A 22,711-nucleotide genomic window follows, 5' to 3' on the forward strand; every position below is an offset into this window, starting at 1 on the left:
GGGAAAAGTTGACATCCAAATAACAGAACAATATGAAACGTAAGACTGAACTAGGCTGCAGAACAAGTTTCTAAGAATCGACCCTGGAAATATATATTTGAGATTTTTAAGGATTTCGAGACTCCTGGAGACAATCAGGTCAATATGATGCTTCAACGAAAAATTTTCCTCAAGGAAGATCCCTAGGAATCGAACGTAACGATCCTTAGGTCTACTTAGAGAACCTCTTGATACATTTATTTCATTTAAATCAGGGCAAGTCTTTGAGACTCTGGAGAAAATGAAAAAACATGACTTTTCGACATTTAAGGCAAGATAATTTACATCAAACCACTGGATAACTCTTTCAAAAAGGGCTATCATCCTTGAACGAAGATCAGACTCAGTTCTACCAGTTTTGCCAAGAGTACTGTCATCAGCAAAAGCAATAAGTGTATCCGGTAAGGACAAACTCTTGTCACAGCAAGTGACGGACACTGGTTGACAAAGACTACAGCGAATGGTAGGTTTTAAATTTCTAACCACATTAATAAGGTCATTGATGTAGATTTAAAAAGAGTATCGGCCCAATGACAGATCCTTATGGAACGCCAAACTCTATTCCGGAGGGATTAGAAAAGACTGGATGAACCGAGATGACTCAACCAGATAAATATGATAGAAACCATGTATAAGCATTCCCTCGTATACCAATATGGGACATTTTCAAAAGATGTTATGTTTCCAGATGACACTTCTAGCCAATCTAGCCAAAAGTGCATGGGTAACCTAGAAGTGTGAAAACTGATAACATAAAAAATCCTCAAAATCGTTTAGTTTATTGCAACATTTGGAATTTTCATCTGTAATAATAAGAATACTGCTTCTACTGCTAAGAACTCACCACACAACTAAGCTAATTGAGGCCAAAACATCTACCCACACTCCTCAATTCCAATCGTTTCAAATACACCCCTTTCAGTACCCTCCCAGGAAGTTCCCAATTCCATTAAATCTTTCTTTAGGACATCCTCCACTCCGACCACAAACTACCAAATTCCCATTTAGCCCTAGATGGTTGGCAAAAAAAGATGATCTATGAACAATAATCCCCTTCATTGTTCAAACAAAATTCTGAAGTAGAAATATTAATGAGATCTTATTAAAAAAAAAAATAATCCACCAAATTTTGTCTAAAATTTAAACCGCAAGCAAACATTATAATTTTTAAGTAGAAATGCAGAGAAAGTACTACTACTCCAAACCAACAACTCACTGCAGCATCAAGCCACTTGTTCCCAACACATCTATGTATGCTCCTCTTCCATTTCAATTTATCTAAAAAGTTTTCCTAAAATCTTTCCTTGCAACACACTCGCAATATGGGGACTACCCAAATGATGATCTGGAGAGCAATCAGAATTAAATTGAAAAAAGTTTTTTTCAATTGAAACTAAGGAGCAGCATAGCAACCTAAAATGAACAGAAATATTTATTTACATAAGGCGGGTCGTTTCCTCTTTAACTTCTTGCTCTTTACTCAGAAGTTTGACTATTCAGAAAGAGCTTAAAAAAGACACAAATTGGTATGTTCACTTTATTTTCAAGTCAAAAATTTGGACTCTTCCATAAAAGCCTTTTTTTAAAGTTAATTTTGCTAAGTTATGTCTTCTTCTTTTAATTTAGGCCAGTTTTTCAATATTCAGTCAATAAACTGTATTATCAGTTAAATGTTAGAAAATATGAAATTGCCTTCTGAGTTAGGCTCAAAAGGCCTTGTATAACTGATATTCCTTCTGATAGCAATCCCAGCAACCTGGGTAAGGGATCTAAGTTGTGCAAGCTAATTATTTGACTTTCTTTCTTTTTAAGCAAATATCCCTATTTTTGTCGCTTGATTTTCAGTTTTTTATTCAAGTATTCGGCAACATTGCTTATTATCCTCATAATCATTATCACACTCAAATTTCCAGAGGCAACGAGGTATCCAGCCCTGTGGGCTGTGTCTGTCGGAAATTCATGAGAAAGAATTGTAAGTATATAATCTTGCTGACGTTTTTTGAGGGAAAACTAGGCTACCATGCAAACAATGCTGCAGGCCCAGCCTAAATGTTTTTATTTGATCATTTGCTAATCTGATAACTAGCCTATATTTCCTTGATTTGATGTATTTTTAAAAATCCGCTGCAAATGATAATCATAGCCTAGTCGCAATTTCCATTGTTCTCATTCATGTAAAACTGAAGACTTTATTGGTAAATTTGGGCATTTTATGTATCTGGCCCACACTAAGTGAAACTAGGCTACCACTCAATGCCTTTTCTTGTGTTATTTTGGTAAATTTTTGGCAGTTCATATAATTGACTTACTGATAAAGTTAACATACCACTCAATGCCTTTCATTATGCTCTTTAAAATGAAATAATTGCTTCTACCAGAAATTCAAGTATAAGCACTTTTTAGCCTAAACTAACCATATTATAAATAATTATAGCACTGAGTAAATGTAGTATTATTTGGTAAATTCTAGTTAATTGACTTCTTGATGTCTTGGAAAGGCTTAGGTGAAGAAACTAAATTTCCAGGGATGGGTCTACAGGCTAAAGTATGTCCTTGGAAGGTATTTTCAAGTACCTACCTCCACTCCTCCCTCTAGAGGGTCCTGACCTTTGATGACCTTTATAAATATGGGTTTTATAAAACTGAAACCTTGCAAGATTGATCTTCAGCTTAATTGAAGTATAACAAAAATGTTTTCAGCTTCATAACTTTAATCAATCCCATTTTATATGGTTTTAAAGATATGCAAATACATTTCCTAAATTTTGAAAAAAAAAGATTGATATGGCTCAAAATTCTACTCAAATAACAGGAATTGCATTTTCAGAAGTAAAGGCAGACAGAAGCAACTATTAACTGAAATTAAGTTGAAATATTGTTTTGCCAAAATTTCAGTAGATATAAACCTGTCATGTAGTCAAATTTCAGGACCCTCTAGAGGGAGAAGGGGTGGTGGTGGGTACTTTAAAGTACCTAGCCTGTAGACCCATCCCTGAAAGTTTCACTTTCCCAGCCTAAACCCTTTCCAAGATAGCAAAAAGTCAATTAACTAGAATTTTACCCAATATTTATCTAAACTGACTAAGAAGAAAAGAGGGTGCTAAGGAAATATAGGATAAAATTCTAGTTGATTGACTTCTTACTATCTCAGAAATGGGTTAGGAAAATGAAACTTTCAGGGATAGGTCTACAGACTTAAGTGTGAAATGGGAAGGTATTTTGAAGTACCTACCTCCACTCCTTCTGTCTCTAGAGTCACCTGACCTTTGATGACCTTCAAAAATATGTGTGTTATAAAAGTGAAACCTTGCAAAATAGATCTTCTGCTTGAATGAAGTACGACAAAATTGTTTTCAGCTTCACAACTTTGCTCAATCCCAATTTATAATGTTTTAAAGATATGCAAAAACATTTCCTAAATTTGAAGAAAAAACATTGATATTGCTCAGAATTCTACCCAAATAACAAGAATTGTATTTTCAGAATTAAAGGCAGAGAAAAAGCAACAGGTAACTGAAAATTAAGGTAAATGTTGTTTTGTCAAAATTTCAATTAGTGTAGACCTGTAATGTTGGCAAATTTCAGGGCTCTCTAGAAGGAGAAGGAGTGGAGGTGGGTACTTTAAAATACCTTCCTGGGATATAGGCCATCTTTGGCCTGTAGACACATCCCTGAAAGTTTCATTTTCCCAACCTCACTCTTTCTGAGATACCAAGAAGTCACTCAACTAGAATTTTACCAAACATTGTATTATTTTGCTGAAAACAAGCAATAACTTACACTCTAATTGAAAATTTGTCATTTCTAAGAGCTCATAAAGTGCTTAAAATTGAGTTTGTGATACAAGTGATTATTATATTTGTAAAGAGCAAAATAAGCATCAAGTGCTATTTGGTAAGTCAATTATATGAACTACAAAATTTTTATTGACAATGCTTATGCTGATTTGAATTGCTATTATCAAGACATTATCTTATGTATAAAGCAAGCTGAAGATGTGGCCATCCCACTGATCTGTGTCCGGCTGAATACCCAAAAACCAATTTGGAAGTGTGATCCTTGCTGAAAAAAGTCAAGAATAAGGCCAAATTCTGTTTAAGAATCTGGTCTGCCTGTGGTCAACCCTCTAGGGGTACCGTGTTTGATCTAAAACAAAAGACAAAATCAAATATAAATGCCATCTTTGTGCTGTTTGTTACTTTAGTGAAACTTTTCCAAAAAGTAATAGTGAGTGGAAAAAAGTGATAAATTCTGCCAAGTTTCCAGATGCAAGTTCTAGTGATATTATATCTTCTCCATCTTGGATTGAACATTATTCAAAGATATTATTTAAAGTTAATTATGCAGTGCATAAGCGTTTCTCATGTTTGCTTGCAAAAAATTTGCTGTCACATTTATGTCAGAGATCCAGTTGAAAAGTGGGCTTTTGTTAAAGGCATTAAGGGTTTAAAATCAAAATATCTGGATATTGATTGGATTAGTGTTTTGAATCTTGTTCTGAATTCTTTTAAACTGGAATCTCATCTCCAACTGTTTTTCAAATGTTTTTGAGCAGTTTGTGTGTGCCTGACTTGTTCTAATGCAGTAGTGTTACATCACTTCTAAAAAAAAAGGGAAAAGATCCAGTTTCTTGTAGTTCTTATAGGCCCATAATGGTAGCTTGTACTCTTAGCAGGCTTTTTGAACACCTACTACAGTATATCATTAAGCTTGCTCTAAAGGATGATAATCAATTTGGTTTTAGATCTGGGCTAGGCTGTCAGCATGCTCACCGTGCTTTGACTTCTTTATTAAAAGATGTCCATTGCACTTGTTGAGTACTTTATTTTGCAACCCTAGACTTGTCTAAAGTATTTGACAGTGTTTGTCATACCCAAGCATGGACAGCTTTATGCCAGAGAGGAGTAAATCCTTTGGTAATTCACATGCTTTGTTTTTGGTACTCCCATTCTTACCTTTGCCCTAAGTCATTAGGTAATTCTTATTTTGGTCACATCCCTGTTTGTTGTGGTGTAAGACAAGGGGGAGTTCTTTTGCTGTATATTTTTAATGCTTGTATTGAAAATGTACTATCAAAAATATTGAATACATGCCTACTAAGACCATCTGATATCTCATATCTGGCTTATGCAGATGACCTTCTTCTAATTAGTCAAACTGAGTCTGGTCTTGCCCATTTGGTGAAGTCAGTTACTTCTTCTTTCTGTGATATCAGCCTGTACCTAAATATTGACAAGTGCGAGTTTCTTGTTTTCAATGGTAATAATTGTTCAGAATCACTATGCTGTGGTGCTTTTGGTATTTCTCGTGTTAAATCGTTTTGTTGGCTTTGTATAACAGTTTGCAATTCTATGAATGCTCTCCAGTCTTGTGCTGTCAAAGATATTAGTGGTAAGCTGAGGCTTAGTTACTCAAGATTGTAGCAAATTGTGGACACTATAGGAGAAAAACGCTAATTTGGCTTTACTCAAATTTTTGTGATCATTCTGTTCTGGTATTAGGCCACTTCTGTTGACTGGTGATCAAAAACTTGTTTGCATAAATTATTACCAGTACTGCAAATTTCTTTTATATCTACCTCATTCTTACCAGAATATAAAACTGGTTAAAAAGTATTGTGCAACAGATATAACTGGTGCTTCGAAAAATTTTTTGGAAAGCTAGCTATTGAAGTGCTTTATAGGCTAGGATGTTTTCATCATTTTATCCATCTTTTTATGGCTCTTGGTATTAACCAAGTGACATATAGCAATTGCAAATTCCGTTGGTCCCAGTTTTGCTACTTTAGGCACTTCCAGATAAGCTAGGATAATGAAATTTGGCAGGCGTATCAGGAACTGGACCAGATTAAATCAGAAATAGTCGTTTTCCCGATTTGACCATCTGGGGGGGGGGGGGCTGTTAATTCAGAAAAAAATGGAAAAATTGAAGTATTTTTAACTTAGGAATGGGTGATTGGATCTCAATGAAATTTGGTATTTAGAAGGATATCGTGGCTCATAGCTCTTATTTTAAATCCGGACCGGATCTGGTAGCATTGGGGGGGGGAGCTGGGAGGGGGAAACCTAAAATTTGGAAAACACTTAGAATGGAGGGATCAAGATGAAATTTGTTGGGATAAATAAGCACAAGTCCTAGATACATGGTCGACATAACCGTAACGGATCCACTGTCTTTGGGTTAGTTTTTTTGGGGGGGGATTAATTCTGAAAAATTAGAAAAAATGAGGTGTTTTATCTTACAAGTGGGTGGTTAAATCTCAATGAAATTCTATAATTAGAAGGATATTGTGTCTCAGAGCTCATATTTTAAATCTCAACCGGATCTGGTGACATTGGGGGGGGGGGTTGGGAGGGTTAAACCTAAAATCTTGGAAAACACTTAGAGTGGAGGGATTGGGACGAAACTTCGTGGGACAAATAAGCACATGTCCTAGGTGCATGATTGACATAACCATAACGGATCCGCTCTCTTTGGGGTAGTTGGGGGGAGGTTAATTATGAAAAGTAAGAAAAATTGAGGTATTTTTAACTTACGAAAGGGTTATTGGATCTCAATGAAATTTGATATTTAGAAGGATATTGTGTCTCAGAGCTCTTATTTTAAATCCCGACCGGATCTGGTGACATTGGGGGGGGAGAGTTGGGAGGGGAAACCTAAAACTGGGAAAACACTTAGAGTGGAGGGATTGGGATGAAACTTGGTGGGAAAATAAGCACAAGTCCTAGATACATGATTGAAATAACCGGAACGGATTCGCTCTCTTTGAGGTAGTTTGGGGGGGGGGGTAAATTCTGAAAAATTTGAAAAAAGAGGTAATTTTAAACTGGGGGGAGTTGGGAGGGGAAACCTAAAACTTGGAAAACACTTAGAGTGAAGGGATTGGGATGAAACTTGGTGGGAAAAATAAGCAGAAGTCTTAGATACGTGATTTACATAATTGGAATGGATCCGCTGTATTGGGGGGGGGAGTTAATTCTGAAAAATTAGAAACAATGAAGTATTTTTAACTTACAAAGGAGTGATTGGACATACATAAAACTTCATATTTAGAAGGACCTCGTGACTCAGATCTCTTATTTTAAATCTCAACCGGATCCAGCATAATTGGGGGGGGGCAGTTGAGGGAAAGTGGAAATCTTAGAAAATACTTCAAGCAGTGAGATCAGGATGAAACTGGATGGGCAGAATAAGAACCTGTCTAAGACACTTGACTGACATTATTGGACTGGATCTGCACTCTTTGGTGGAGTTGAAGGGGGTTAATTTTGAAAATTGAGGTATTTTTAGCTTATGAAAGGGTGACCAGATCTTAATGAAATTTGATGTTTAGAAGGGTCTTGGGCTTTAAAGCTCTAATTTTAAATTCCAACCAGATCCTGTGACATTGGGGGGGGGAAACTGGAATTATTGGAAAACGTGAAAATTGGGGTATTTTTTTACGAATAGGTGATCGGATCTTAATGAAATTTGATATCTAGAAGGAATTCATGTCTTAGAGCTCTTATTTCAAATCCCGACCAGATATTTTGATATTGGGGGAGTTGGAGGGGAAAATATTGGAAAACACAAGGAGTGGTGGAATCGGGATGAAGCTTGGTTGATAGAATAAGCAAATGTCCTTGATACGTGATTTATGGAACCATACTGGATTCGCTCTCTTTGGGGGAGTTGGGGGGAGAGGGATTCATTGATTTGGCAAGTTTGGTGCTTCAGGACGTGCTAGGACGATGAAAATTGGTGGGCGTGTCAGGGAGCTGCACATAATTGACTTGATAAAATAGTCTTTCAAGATTTGACCATCTGGGGGGCTAAAGGGAGAGGAAAAACTAGAAAAAATTAGGTATATATAACATTCAAGTGGGCGATCAGATCTTACTGAATTTTGATATTTAGAAGGAGATCTATATTTAAGGAGATATATAAGGAGATATATATATATAAGGAGATGATATTTAGAAGGAGACACAATGAATATGTGGTATCAAGAAATGTGTTGACATCAAGATCAAGGAGCATTGACTGAAAGTGTTGGACCATGTCTTACAGAGACCAACTGAGTACTTGCCTTACTGAATCCTTCTAGTTGAGGTACTTAGCTCATGGAAGAGATTGAGGGCAGCAGAAAAGCTGGTGGGACTTGGTTAAAATAGATGTTCAACCTAATGGGGGTCTCAAAAGTTTTGTCACAGATGAACAATTTAATGGGTCCCCTTTGCAAAGCAGGTGGCTGCAGACCATGCTACATGGTCCAAACAGGTCTTAAAGATCTTTCATAATGGGGAAGGTGGAAATTTCTTTTCCTGCCACAAGTACAAGTAAATAATGACCAGTCAAGCTATATTGTAGATGTTAGCCTTTTTTTCTGGATTTTAAGCACTGAATTGTTGATGACCCTGTTTTAGTGAGCTCGAACAGGGAAAAACTGATGTCTAGTAGTTGTAGCCTGTGGCTACTTTGAGGGTGAATGGTAAGATAATGATCAGATGGTAATGGTAAGATCATATGTCAGGTAAAACTTAATGCAACCCATGAAAAACAGAATTTAAGGATCAAGGATAACACATTATGACCGGGACTGTATCCAGGGTTTTCATTGGGAGTTTTTTTTTTCAGGGAGTGTTTAGTAGAAAAAAATTTTGTACTATAAAGTCCTTACTATAATTTACTCTAAGTTTTACTTTACACACTATTGTAAAACTTGTTAAACACCTTAATTTTAGAAAAAAAAACTTCATATGAGTAACATCAAATGTATATACATCAGTATTGTAATGATGTCATGTACCAATATAAAAGTCTGGACCCATTACAGCTATAAATTACGTCAGTCATATCTTACGGCCAATTTTGTCTGATAAGAAGTGCTAGTTTATCTTGAGAAGCTCTCTAAGCATATTTTATAACTATGATAAAACAAAAATAGAGGACAGCCTAAAAACACAAATTTACAATTATTTTTAATATTTTGTTGAAAAAAAGAAATGTTTTGTCAAACTACTTGAAGTATTAAACATTTTAAGTCCAAGAGAAGTACCCAAATGACATAAATTCGCAATTCTTAAAAATAAATAGCCTGAACCATCAAATGGGGCTAGGTCAATACCAGCAACTAAAGCTAAGAATATTGACTGAAATAGTCAACATTTAAATTAAGAAGAGAGCAAACAAAATAAACTGTGTAAAACATACCTAGATGAACCATCTGTCTTTTTTTTTTTTTTTTTTTTTTTTTTTTTTTTTTTTTTTTTTTTTTTTTTTTTTTTTTTTTTTTTTTTTTTTTTTTTTTTTTTTTTAGTAGTTTCAAAACAGATTGAAACGGAAAGCCAAAAAATATATTTACAGAATGAATTCATGAAGCACAAATGTGATATGAAAAAAAAACCATTGAAAACGATAAATTCACTCCTGGTCAAAAGGGTAAAATAGAAGTTGATAATAAATTACAATCAGAGGGAGGGGGGTTGACCACCCCAAAAGATATTGCAAATTATTTACGTGAATAATTTATATAGCGAGCGAGCGAAACTTTGCGATGATGCTTGGAAAAGAATTAAGTGGCCTCCCAAAATAGTTCAGTTGGAAGTTCAGTTGTACTATAAATGAAACGAGTAAAATAATTTGTAGAATGTAATCACATTCAAGTGGTGTAGACGGGATATCTAAAGATTGCTACTTCAGTTAAAACACCAATTGTATGTAGTTGGATTAATAAATCTATAGGAAAAGGAATTTGCCCAGAAGTTTTGTCGGTAAAATAATGCCATTGCACAAAGTAAGTAAGAGAGACGAATCTTTAAACAAAAGACACATATCTATCCTCCCTTTCTTTTCCCCTTTATTTTATATGAAAAGGTTATAGGATCCAGGTTAACTGATTTTTTGACACAATTGACCATAAATGGTTTTTACTTGAGATGGAAAAAATTGGTGCGTCCAGAAAGAGTTTAGCTTGGTTTGAATCATATTTAAGTGACCAGAAGCAAATTGTGGTAAATGGGTGTTTTACTTCTGTTACTTCTGTGAGTACCCAAGGGTTCTATACTAGGTTGTCTTATATTTTTAATTTTTATAGATCGGATTAGGTATTATTTTTCAGAGGCTGGGATAATCCTTTTTGCAGACAATACTCTCTACTATCAGTTGATCTACTTTTTGATATAATAATAAAAGCAATGACCAAGGTCATCGAGTAGGCAGATTTCAAACCTAGGACATTAAATAATACTAAAACTAATTACATTTTATTCTCTCGGATATCTAATATTGAAACTAATTTAGGATAGACAAGTAAAGATAACAAAATATTTGGGTTTTATGATTGAAAAAAAATCTATCATGTAAAACATATTCAGATATTAAAGCTTCAAAGTTGTCCAGATCTCTGGGTGTGCTTTGCCGAGTTAAAAACATAATATCCCATAAAATTCTAATCAACTTTTTGATATTTCAAAAAAAGAGATTACCAAGTTAGTATTTTCACATATAAATTTATCAATAATATTCTTCCAAACCCTTTGGGGCTTTCTTAGCAGGTGGTGGAAAGTGTTTTGTATATATTTTGAAAATAAAATTTATCTTATTCCCAAATAATTAATCCTTATAGTAATTATTCCCTAATATCTGGAAAATAGTTATTTTTAGTTTTTCATTTTTACCCAAGCAGAAATTTCTTCAACATTTTGAAAAATACTATGTATGCTTATATAAATAATGAATAAAAAATTTCTCGTCCCATGGTCCACATTCTTCTGAATTGGGTAATCTTCTCGATCTGAGAATGGTGGCTCAGATTACGGTACTGTAACGAAAACAAATGAACTGTTACTTTTCGAAATTGTACCCTTGTCCCTATTCTTTTCTTATACACTTAGGAACTGTTTTGGAATTTATTTTCCATTTGAGCGAGTATAATTACTAGAGCACAGTTTGAACAAATCAAAAACATAAACAATAATTAAAAATGAGAAGCTTGTGATTCAGCAGTCTAGAACGTCTGTTTGATCCTCCACGCTATGAGGTCAGGCTTAAAGAAGCAAAATCAACTAATAACTAGAGTTGGTCCATTACCATAACTAAGTCTAAAACTTTATGCACTAAAACAGTAATAACACTGGTTCATGATCACTTACTCATTGATGGTCACATGTCTACCAAGAAGACATTAAAAGGAGTGAGTCATTATTTTTATATTTGATAGTAATTTAATAGTAAACTTTTGAATGTGTCATAGAGTGGGAAACATGCCATGTCATTTTAATGCAGTTTGGGTCAGGTTTATCTTGTAATCTATATGGGGATTATAAAAGCCTGAGTGGGACACAGGTGTATAGAATTTACGACGGTTTGTCTTGTGGAAATGGGTATCAGAATAAACCTCTGCGTTTCAGACAAACGAATAAATTTGTTTGGAGGGAGAAAACTAAAAAATGACTGTTTTTGGTCTTTTAAAGATCCTTCGCTTTTTCGATCTATCGCTTAGGTTAGATAATTACCAATTGTGGCAAAAAAATTTCTGAAAAATACCTTTAAAGTTAATTATAAATGTTTACGTCTTCTGCAAATACCTAATCATAATATTAAAATATTAATAATTTATTTAAGAAGCAGACCATTTGTATAAAAATATAAGTCAAAATAGTCGGTGTGAAGTCGCTCCAAACCACGGAATGTCAAATTTTGTTATTTTTGGCATTACACGTGTTCATTTGTTTCCTGTCACTTAAGAAAATAACTCATAGAAAATAGCACTATCAATGTACGTCTCAAAGGGGTATAAGTTCCTAAAAGTATCCATAGTTATGACTGAGAGCGAGTCTCACTCCAACATTTATAAAATACATTACAATTACTAGCACAAACGAAAAAAAAAATGTTTTAAAAGATCCACGAGGAATTTTTCGTAGGGGAAGAGAATATTCCTACTTTGACCGAGTGATTATTCTCTTGTTTGATAAATATGTTCTGATACTTTACTTGTAGGGTGACAAATTTTTGATAGTAATGGAATTTATCAATGGCAACTCAGCTAAAGATTTGATTGTGTGAGGCCCACTCGATGAGTTTATGTTGCAATCCTCCTCCAGAAAGTTCTGAATGGCCTCAATTACCTGCACAGTAATAACTTGATCCATAGGGACATCAAAGGTTTGTTTCTTTTTACTTGCCTAAAAATAAGAATAACTATAGTTATTAATCTGTGGAAACAGTAGAGGGTGATACACCTCTTTGCAGTAGTGCTCGCATTAATTTTGTAATAGATTGTTAAAAATCAAATCTCGCATTCTTTACTCCGATCTTCTACGATCACTGGTTCGATACGACCACTCCTGGGGAAAACAAAAGAAAAAAGAGTGAAATACACACAGCTGTGATCTTTCTTGTGGCAAAAAATAAAAAATTCTGGATATTTGCAAATAGGAGCTAGAAACCTACGACAGGGTTCTCTGGCATGCTGAATATGATGGTGGGATTTTCATCAAGATCATTTGATGTTTTTGGGGTATTTTGCCCCTTTCTCGAAATTTGGACGAATTTTTTCTGGCTCCTTACTTGATGGGTAACATCAAATTTGATAAATTTTTATATTTGGAATCTGACCCATTTGATTAGTGATATTGTTATCAAAGCAATGTTTCTAATAGTTTTAGTTACTATTGAGTCACATCACTCCTTACTTATAGTTCGTTACCACTAACTGTTTGATTAGTACTTACTATAGATTAGCGTTATAATTTCTAAAATAACTTAAAATATTGCGTTGTATAGAGAGAAATAACCCGATTTCTGGAGTTCATTCTATGGTGTATGTTTTTCATTTCGAGTAATACTAAAAAGTTTTTTTTTTATGCCACTTGGTATTAACCAAGTGACATATAGCAGTCGCAAATTCTGTCGATTCCGGTTTTGCTACTTTAGGCACTCCCAGGTAAGATAGGACGATGAAATTTGGCAGGCTTATCAGGGATCGGACCAGATTAAAATTAGAAATAGTTGTTTTCCCGATTTCACCATCTGGGGGGGGGGGGGCTGATAATTTTGAAAAAATAGAAAAGTTGAAGTAGTTTTAACTTACGAACGGTTGATCTGATCTTAATTAAATTTGATGTTTGGAAGGATATCGTGCCTCAGAGCTGTTATCTTAAATCCCGACCATATCTGGTGACATGGGGGTGGAGTTGGGAGGGAAAACCTAAAATCTTGGAAAACATTTAGAGTGGAGGGATCGGGATGAACCTTGGTGGGAAAAATAAGCACAAGTCCTAGATACATGATTGACATAACGGGAACGGATCCGCTCTCTTTGGGGTAGTTTGGGGGGGGGGGGTAATTCTGAAAAATTTGAAAAAATGAGGTATTTTTAACTTACGAACGGGTGACGGGATATCAATGAAATTGGATAATTAGAAGGATATCGTGTCTTAGAGCTCTTATTTTAAATCCCGACCTGATCTGCTGACATTGGGGGGAGTTGGGAAGGGGAAACCGAAAATCTTGGAAAATATTTAGAGTGGAGGGATTGGGATGATCCTTGGTGGGAAAAATAAGCACAAGTTCTAGATACATGATTGACATAACCGGAACAGATCCGCTTTCTTTGGGGTAGTTTGGAGGGGGGAGTTAATTCTGAAAAATTAGAAAAAATGAGGTATTTTTAACTTACGAACGGGTGATGGGATATCAATGAAATTGGATAATTAGAAGGATATCGTGTCTTAGAGCTCTCATTTTAAATCTCGACCGGATCTGGTGACATTGGGGGGGGGGAGTTGGGAAGAGGAAACCTAAAATCTTGGAAAACACTTAGTGTGGACGGATCGGGATGAAACCTGGTGGGAAAAATAAGCACAAGTCCTAGATGACATAACCGGAACGGATCCGCTCTCTTTGGTTTAGTTGGGAGGGGGTTAATTCTGAAATATTAGAAACAATGAGGTATTTTTAACTTACAAACGGGTGATCCGATCTCAATACAATTTGATATTTAGAAGGATATTGTGTCTCAAAGCTCTTATTGTGAATCCCGACCGGATCTGGTGACATTGGTTGGAGTTTGGGGTGGGGAACCTAAAATCCTGGAAAACGCTTAGATTGGAGGGTTCGGGATGAAACTCGGTGGAAAAAATAAGCAGAAGTCTTAGATACGTGATTTACATAATTGGAACGGTTCCGCTCTATGGGAGGGGGCGGGGTTAATTCTGAAAAATTAGAAAAAATGACGTGTTTTTAACTTACAAAGGAGTGATCGGATCTTCATTAAACTTCATATTTAGAAGGACCTTGTAACTCAGATCTCTTATTTTAAACCTCAACCAGATCCAGCGTCATTAGGGGGGGGGGCTTTTGGGGGTGGACAGGAACTCTTAGAAAACACTTCTGACATAACTGGACCAGATCTGCTCTCTTTGGTGGAGTTGGGGGGGGGTTATTTTGAAAATTGAGGTATTTGTAACTTAGGAAAGGGTGGCCAGATCTTAATAAAATTTGATATTTAGAAGGATCTTGTGCTTTAAAGCTTCAATTTTAAATTCCGACCAGATCCTGTGACATTGGGGGGGGGGGAGTTGGAGGGGGAAATCTTGGAAAACACTTGGAGTGGAGGAATCGGGATGAAACTTGGTGGATAAAATAAGCAAATGTCCTTGATACACGATTGACGTAACCGTACTGGATTCGCTCTCTTTGGGGGAGGGGTTCAGTGGTTTCAGTGGTTAGTTGGGAGGGGGTTAATTCTGAAATATTAGAAAAAATGAGGTATTTTTAACTTACAAACGGGTGACCCGATCTCAATGAAATTTGATATTTAGAAGGATATTGTGTCTCAAAGCTCTTATTTTGAATCCCGACCGGATCTGGTGACATTGGGGGGAGTTTGGGGTGGGGAACCTGAAATCCTGGAAAATGCATAGATTGGAGGGTTTGGGATGAAACTCGGTGGAAAAAAATAAGCAGAAGTCTTAGATACGTGATTTACATAATTGAAATTGAAAATTGAGGTATTTGTAACTTAGGAAAGGGTGGCCAGATCTTAATAAAATTTGATATTTAGAAGGATCTTGTGCTTTAAAGCTTCAATTTTAAATTCCCACCAGATCCTTTGACATTGGGGGGGGGGGAGTTGGAGGGGGAAATCTTGGAAAACACTTGGAGTGGAGGAATCGGGATGAAACTTGGTGGATAAAATAAGCAAATGTCCTTGATACACGATTGACGTAACTGTACTGGATTTGCTCTCTTTGGGGGAGGGGTTCAGTGGTTTGGCGAGTTTGGTGCTTCTGGACGTACTAGGACGATGAAAATTGGTAGGCGTGTCAGGGAACTGCACAAATTGACTTGATAAAGTTGTTTTCCCTGATTCAACCATCTGGGGGGGGGGGGGCTAAAGGGAGAGGAAAAATTAGATATTTATAACTTACGAGTGGGTGATCGGATCTTAATGAAATTTGATATTTAGAAGGACATCGTGACTCAGAGCTCTTATTTTAAATCCTGACCGGCATTAAGTCTCAGATTTTCCTTTTAAATCAATCTATTGATTCTTAGAATTTGTTAGAGCTCATACCATATGAGCTCTTGGCTCGTAGCTCTTCTTGCTTCGTCACAAGTGCCATATGAGCTCTTAGCTCTTATTCTACAGTTAAAAATTGTATATTATTCGCTATTGGTATTATAACTTGTAAAATCAGTGTGACCTGATCAATAATTTCATAATTTTTTATGCTATTCAGTGACTTTGCGGAACCTTCGTCTGAGTTTTTTTTTCCCCCCTCCAAACTACCCCAAAGAAAGCGGATCTGTTCCGGTTATGTCAATCATGTATCTAGAACTTGTGCTTATTTTTCCCACCAAGGATCATCCCAATCCCTCCACTCTAAATATTTTCCAAGATTTTCGGTTTCCCCTTCCCAACTCCCCCCAATGTCAGCAGATCAGGTCGGGATTTGAACCTTCGTCTGAGTTTTTTTTTTTTTTTTTTTTTTTTTTTAAGCAACATTTATTAGTTATGCGGAGGCCACAAGGCAATTCCATCGTCAAGGGTAATATTTGCTCCTGGTCTGGTGCGTCTCAAGGATTTTTATTCGGGGGGGGGGGAGGGTTTCAAAGAAAAACTTTAAAAGCACATCAAAATGTGTCTTATTTAAATTTACTTGTCAGTCGCGATAGGGTTAGATGTCTCAAAGGGAGCGTTTTAGAGCTAAAAATTCCTAACTATCAATGAGATTTTAGAAAATTAAGGATTTATTTCTAAGAAGGGATTGGGGCAGAGTTACAAATTGATCTATGATCCCGCTTTATTTCTGGGATTATACCTTGTATATCTTCACTTTGATCATATCTTCACTTTAATTCAAATCACCCCCCACAAGTTAAAAGAGTAGTTGTAACTTCCCTCATTTATCGTGCCCTGTATATTTTCTCCGATTCATATATAAATGCAGAAATAAACTTTATCAGAAATAGTCTTTTTGGTAATGGATACCCCATTCCCTTTGTCAATAAAATAATTAACCGTAGAATAAAGACATTCTTGTAAAATCGAAGAAGATACTTCACAATGTGAGGCTACTGATAAGCTCTCAAATATTGTCTATCTTCTGTATATCCCAAAGATCACAACAAAATTAAAAAATATTTGCACAATAAATAATATATACGTAGTTTTTACTAATAATTTTAAAATCATCAATTTCTTAAATTCGGGTAAAGATAAGACCCCAGTTACTCGTCAAAGAGGGGTTTATAAAATACCTTGTGATTGTGAAAATTACGATGTCGGCAGGACCCATCAGAATCTAGACAAACGGTTACAACAGCATAAAAATGACATAGACAAGGCCTTAATTTCAAATAGTTCCAACAACTCCTTTGATTCTGCTTTACGTTGGCATATATTTAATAATTCGTCCCACATAATACTTTTTGATAACTCTTCACTCATCAGTAATGATTTGGGAATAAAACAGGTGGTTCGAGAATCAATCGAAATTAATCTCAAAATAAATAATAATATTTCTTTGAACAGGGACTTCGGGGAATACTCACTAAATTCTTTATGCTCAAATTTAATTAAAAATGATCTAACAAAATATTTTACTAAACTGATTTATAATAGTACTGAACCAACTACGAAAAGGCCTTTGAGACAGGCTGCTAAACAAGCAAGATTAGCTTTAAGAAATTGCATCTAATCATTTTATTCTCTTTAGTTTGAATGAGCTTATATTCTCATTTCATTCTTTTCGCCGGTCCTGGTTGAACTTCGTTGAAGTAAGGATGCTAGGGCTATTTTTAAAAAAAAGTTTTAAAAAGTGTTTTTAATTATTTAGTTTTAATTCTCACAATTTGATGTAAGTTCATTTATATATATATATATATATATATATATATAGTTTCTCTCTTATTCTTGTATTGTGCTGAAGACGGCCCTTGGACATATGGCCCAAATATCCACAGAAGTAATTTCCACTATGTTGAAAAGATTTTCCCTATTGTCTCTACTTTGTATCTGTTTGCAACACTAAACCCGAGTATAATTTACTCTGCACAGAAGAAGGCTGCTTCTTCTTCATTCCTGATCTCTCCCTTGTGGTCGTAGAAGCTTTGGAGGATGCTAACTCGATTACGTATTGAGATTTTAGTCCTTTTTCGAAGTAGAAAGAAATTAGAGAGCATCGAGCCCCTGTCTTGCAGTTTTCTATCTGTGTGTGGAGTGTTTCTATGAATGAGTTTTCCTCAGGGGGCGGGGCATGGGCCACCAAAGAACAAAAATAATCAAAAATAAATTTATCATAAACCAAGTGTTTGTTCTTTTAATTTACTTATCTGGTATAGACTTTAGTTTACCTCTCGCTTCTTTCTGTCTCCTTCGCTACAAAATAAATAATGATTTTTAATCAAAATGAGTATCAAGTAGCCTGATATTTCTCGGTTGCCGTCTTAGTAAAAAAAACAAAAATTTATTGAATAAATATATATAAAATCTTAACAAAACTTCTAAGGTCAACAGCTTTAAACCCGCCCAGGTATGGGATAGGTAACATCAGCTAACAGGTTAAGATGCACTTTATTATAAAACCTATATTGCACTATTCCTAAGCGAGAGGATTGAGTTGTGAAGCAATGAGAAACAACTGTTGCTGTAGCGTAGATTGAGATGTTGGGAAGCATCAGTCCTCTTTTTATGTAGATTGTTTATTGATTATGTAAACTCTAGTGTTGTTTTCTACTTTTTTTCATATTTGATTTCAATTCATTATACTATCACTTTTTTGAATCCACCCTTAGATTTTACGTCAAAGCTTAATTTTTGAATTTGCAATGCTTTGAAACTAAAAAAAAAAAAAAAAAAAAAAAAAAAAAAAAAAAAAAAAAAAAAAAAAAAAAACGTCTGAAAAAATAAAATTTAAAGGGTTTGGAATTGCCAATATTGTCATTTTCGTCCTATTCTGCATCGACTCCCCCGAAATAACCAGATCTAGCTAGCATTCGATTTTTCTTTTATGTAAGATCATGAATCGTGAGGATCTTGAGAAACCCAAAAACTGATTGGGATAGCTGATTTATTGATAGCACCTGAGATTATAGCCTTTTCTTTAGCCTCGGGTTGTTACCAAGGCTGTATCCAGGGGAGGAGGGGGGCAATGGGATTTAAACCCCCCTCCCTAAATGTTTGTCCGACTCGTAAAAAGCAGAATAAAATTACTCTGAAAAATTGTTGGTGTGTGTTTAAAAAAAATTGGTGCGTTTTTATAAAAAAAAAGGTAGTTGAGTACAACTTTGAGTCCTCCTAGCCGACTCGCTTACACGCTAGACTTTAAACCCTTTGTCCTTGAGGAGAGGGGGTTTGAAACTTGCCGTCGCTGGTTATTGGGCTTGGAACAAGGGTCAGTGGTTTGATACTTGATGGTTAGACAGAGTACCAGCAAATGGGTATATAGAGATATCTGCTACTACAACTACTAATAACTCACTGCAGCACCAATACAGCTACGCATGTTCCTCCTCCAACCTAATCTATTCAAGGCCTCCCTCTTTACACCCTCCCAGGAAGTTCCCATTTCCTTTAAATCTTCAGCTTTGTAGCTTATTTCTAACCTCAGAGCCACTATATTTAAGAAACTCCTTTATCACATTATCAGCACCTGGAGCCTTATTATTTTTAATCCGTTTTGTACTGCCGCCAATTCTTCTTCACGAAACATCTACCTTAACATCCAAGGTTTCATAAACTTTTTAAATTTTCATCTATATCTTTCCCTGCAACTGTATCTCGGTTTATCAAATTCTCAAAATGTTCCGCCCATTTCCCTTAAACCCTTTCCTTAACGCTAATTCTGGCTCCGTTCCTATCTTTAACTGGGACAAGTCCGGATTGACTACTCCCTCTCAATTTATTTAAATACCAGCACAATATTTTATTATTATGCTTACTGTGAAACTTCGAGGCTTGAAACGAGATCTAACCAGCATGGCAAACCCGTGATATTTTGGTTGCACATTTTCCAGTTTAAAATAAACTGTACTGTAAGCAAGGCGCCGTCACCATATTTTTAAGTAACTTAAGAGGAACCAGCTGCATACGCTGACAAAAGGGTTACAATTTTATCGAAAGCGTCCATTATGGTTCATGAACAGGCTAAAATTTTATTTGGAGAAATGTCCATGTCAAGTGTGAAAGATTACCGAAATTACCTTCTTCTGAAAAAGGCCAGTTGAAGTACCAAACCTTGCTTTTAAAGTTTAGTCATTTCTAATCTGAAAACTATGATTTTGAAAGGTAGCTGTTATTTATAAAGATTAGTTTTTAAATGAATATTGTTGAAAAAGCTAGTAACATCATTCAATATATTTGTTTGTTTGTTAATTTTTTTAGGGTGGCTGGATAGTGTCAACTACTACTATTACTACTAATAACTCACTGCAGCACCAAGCCGCCTGAGGCCAACACAGCTACGCACGCTCCTCCTCCAACCTAATCTATTTAAAGCCTCCCTCTTTACACCCTCCCAGGAAGTTCCCATTTCCTTTAAATCCTTATTTATGACATCCTCCCAACCCAGACAAGGACGACCTGCTTTCCGTGTAGCCCCAGACGGTTGGCCAAAAAGGACAATCTTCGGTAATCTGTCATCCTTCATCCGTAGAACGTGGCCTAGCCATCTCAACATTCTTTCATTATAGCCCCAGAAAGCGGGATTGAACCACACTTTTCGTACAACCTACTGTTTGAAATACGGTCAGTCAGCCGGGTACCCAGAACAATCCGTAGGCAATTTCTCTGGAAAACATCTAGTAAATTTTCATCTGCTTTTCAGAGTGTCCATGCTTCAGAGCCATATTGGACCACTGTCATCACTGTAGCTTCCAATATTCTAATCTTGGTTTGTAGGCTTATCTTTCTATTCTTCCAAACTTTTTTTAACTGTGAAAAAACACCCTGAGCTTTAGCTATCCTACTTTTAACATCTTCACTGCTCCCACCATCTTTACTAATAATACTACCAAGGTAACTGAAGCTCCCAACCTGATCAATCTTTTCGTTACCTAAGGTCACCTGTTCATCTTCACTTATTCCTAACCTTAGTGACTTAGTCTTCTTAACATTAATTTTTAAGCCTATTTTAGCACCCTGAACTCGTAAAGCCTCTAAAAATTCATTCATTTTGCTCACACTTTCATCTAATATGCTTAAATCATCAGCATAATCTAAGTCCAGGAGTGTTCTTCCTCCCCATTTGATTCCATGGTCTCCAATTGCCTTTCCTGTGCTCCTTAAGACGAAGTCCATCAAAATGATCCATATAAAGGGGGATAGAACACAACCCTGCTTAACTCCTGATTTAATACAAAACCAGTTGCTAACCTCATTTCCTACCTTAATCGCAGCAGTATTATTCTCGTACATAGCGCAAATCACTTTAATGTATTTTTCTGGTATACCATATAACGATAAGACCTTTGTTAACGCTGTTCTATCAACAGAATCGAAAGCTTGCTCATAATCGACAAAACTAAGGACCAAAGGTGTTTGACAACGAAGGGACTTCTCAATTATTAACCTAAGAGTGAAAACATGGTCGACACATCCTCTACCTTTTCTAAAACCGCATTGTTCTTCCCTTAAAACTTTGTCTACAGCATGTCTCAGTCTAAAAAGTATCATATTACTCAGTAATTTGCTACCTACAGAGACCAGACTAATGCCTCGATAATTCCGACATTCACTCTTGTCACCTTTCTTATACAGTGGTTTAATTAAGGTTTTCCTAAAATCATTGGGTACTTCCCCTTTTTCAAAAATCATGTTCATAATCTTCAGTAGCTTATTCCTAACCTCAGAGCCACCATATTTAAGGAACTCATTAATCATACTATCAGCACCTGGGGCCTTATTATTTTTTAATCCTTCTAGTACTGTCGCTAATTCTTCCTCACTAAACAAATCTTCCTTCACATCCAAGGTATCACAAACTTTTTCATTTTCATCTATATCTTTTCCTGCAACTGTATCTCGGTTTAGCACATTCTCAAAATGTTCCACCCATCTTTCTTTAACTTTTTCCTTATCACTAATTGTGACCCCATTTCTATCTTTAACTGGGACTAGTCCGGATCGGCTACTCCCTTTCAATTTATTAACATGCCAGTATAATATTTTACTATTATGCCGTCTAGCCGCATCTTCCAGATCCTCAGCAATTTTATCCATCGCCTTCATTTCACATCTCCTTAGTTCATATTTTAATGCTTTCTCCACTTTCTTTACATTCCTTTTGTTTTCATACGACCTATCGCTCAGATAATTCTTATACAAACCCCTTCTACTCTCTATTAAACCTAAAGCTTTTTCACTAATATTCCTAGTTGCTGTCTTAGCACTCTTCCCTAGGACACCATCAGCAACTTCACAAATTGTTTTTCTGAAATTATTCCATCCATCTTCCACATTGTCAAATTTTAAACCCTCAAGTTTAGTACTCAACTGTTCCTGGAATTTTTTTCTCAAATTTTCATCCTGAAGTCTACCAACATCATAACTTCCCGGGAGGGAGTTACTCTTCCGAAATTTCAGCTTTAAATTAACCTTAGACACTACTAGATGGTGATCTTTACTTTTAACATCAATAACGGCACTCCTATACACCCTAGTATCTTGTATTGATCCTGCTAGTCTTCTGTTTACAATAACATAATCAATAAGGTTTGCTGTCTTACCATAACGTGAATACCATGTCAACTTATGGGCCATTTTGTGACCAAACACCGTATTGGTTATAACTAGGTTGTTATACCTACAAAATTGCAAAAGCCTATAGCCATTACTGTTTTCTTTTCCTACACCAAAATTACCTAGGCTAGGATACCATCTATCCCTATTTCTACCAACCTGGGCATTAAAATCTCCTAGCAAAAACACCATATTTCTACCTGGTACCCTGTCTATTTGCTCCTGTAACTGTAAGTAAAATTCATCTGAGTCACTAGTATCTCCATCAGTTCTTCATCACAATATGTGCCACTAAAGTCTTAAAACCAGTAAAGTTCTGTATAAACCGGTTACCTGTTGCATTCGTCTTTTTGTGTCATAGCGCTTATTTTGACAGAAAAAGGCAGTGCAACAGAGCTAGTTTCTTATAATCTTAAATTTTAAATAAATAAAAATCAAGGGTTC

This window comes from Artemia franciscana, chromosome 2 (assembly GCF_032884065.1).
Source record: "Artemia franciscana chromosome 2, ASM3288406v1, whole genome shotgun sequence".
Taxonomy (NCBI): Eukaryota; Metazoa; Arthropoda; class Branchiopoda; order Anostraca; family Artemiidae; genus Artemia; species Artemia franciscana.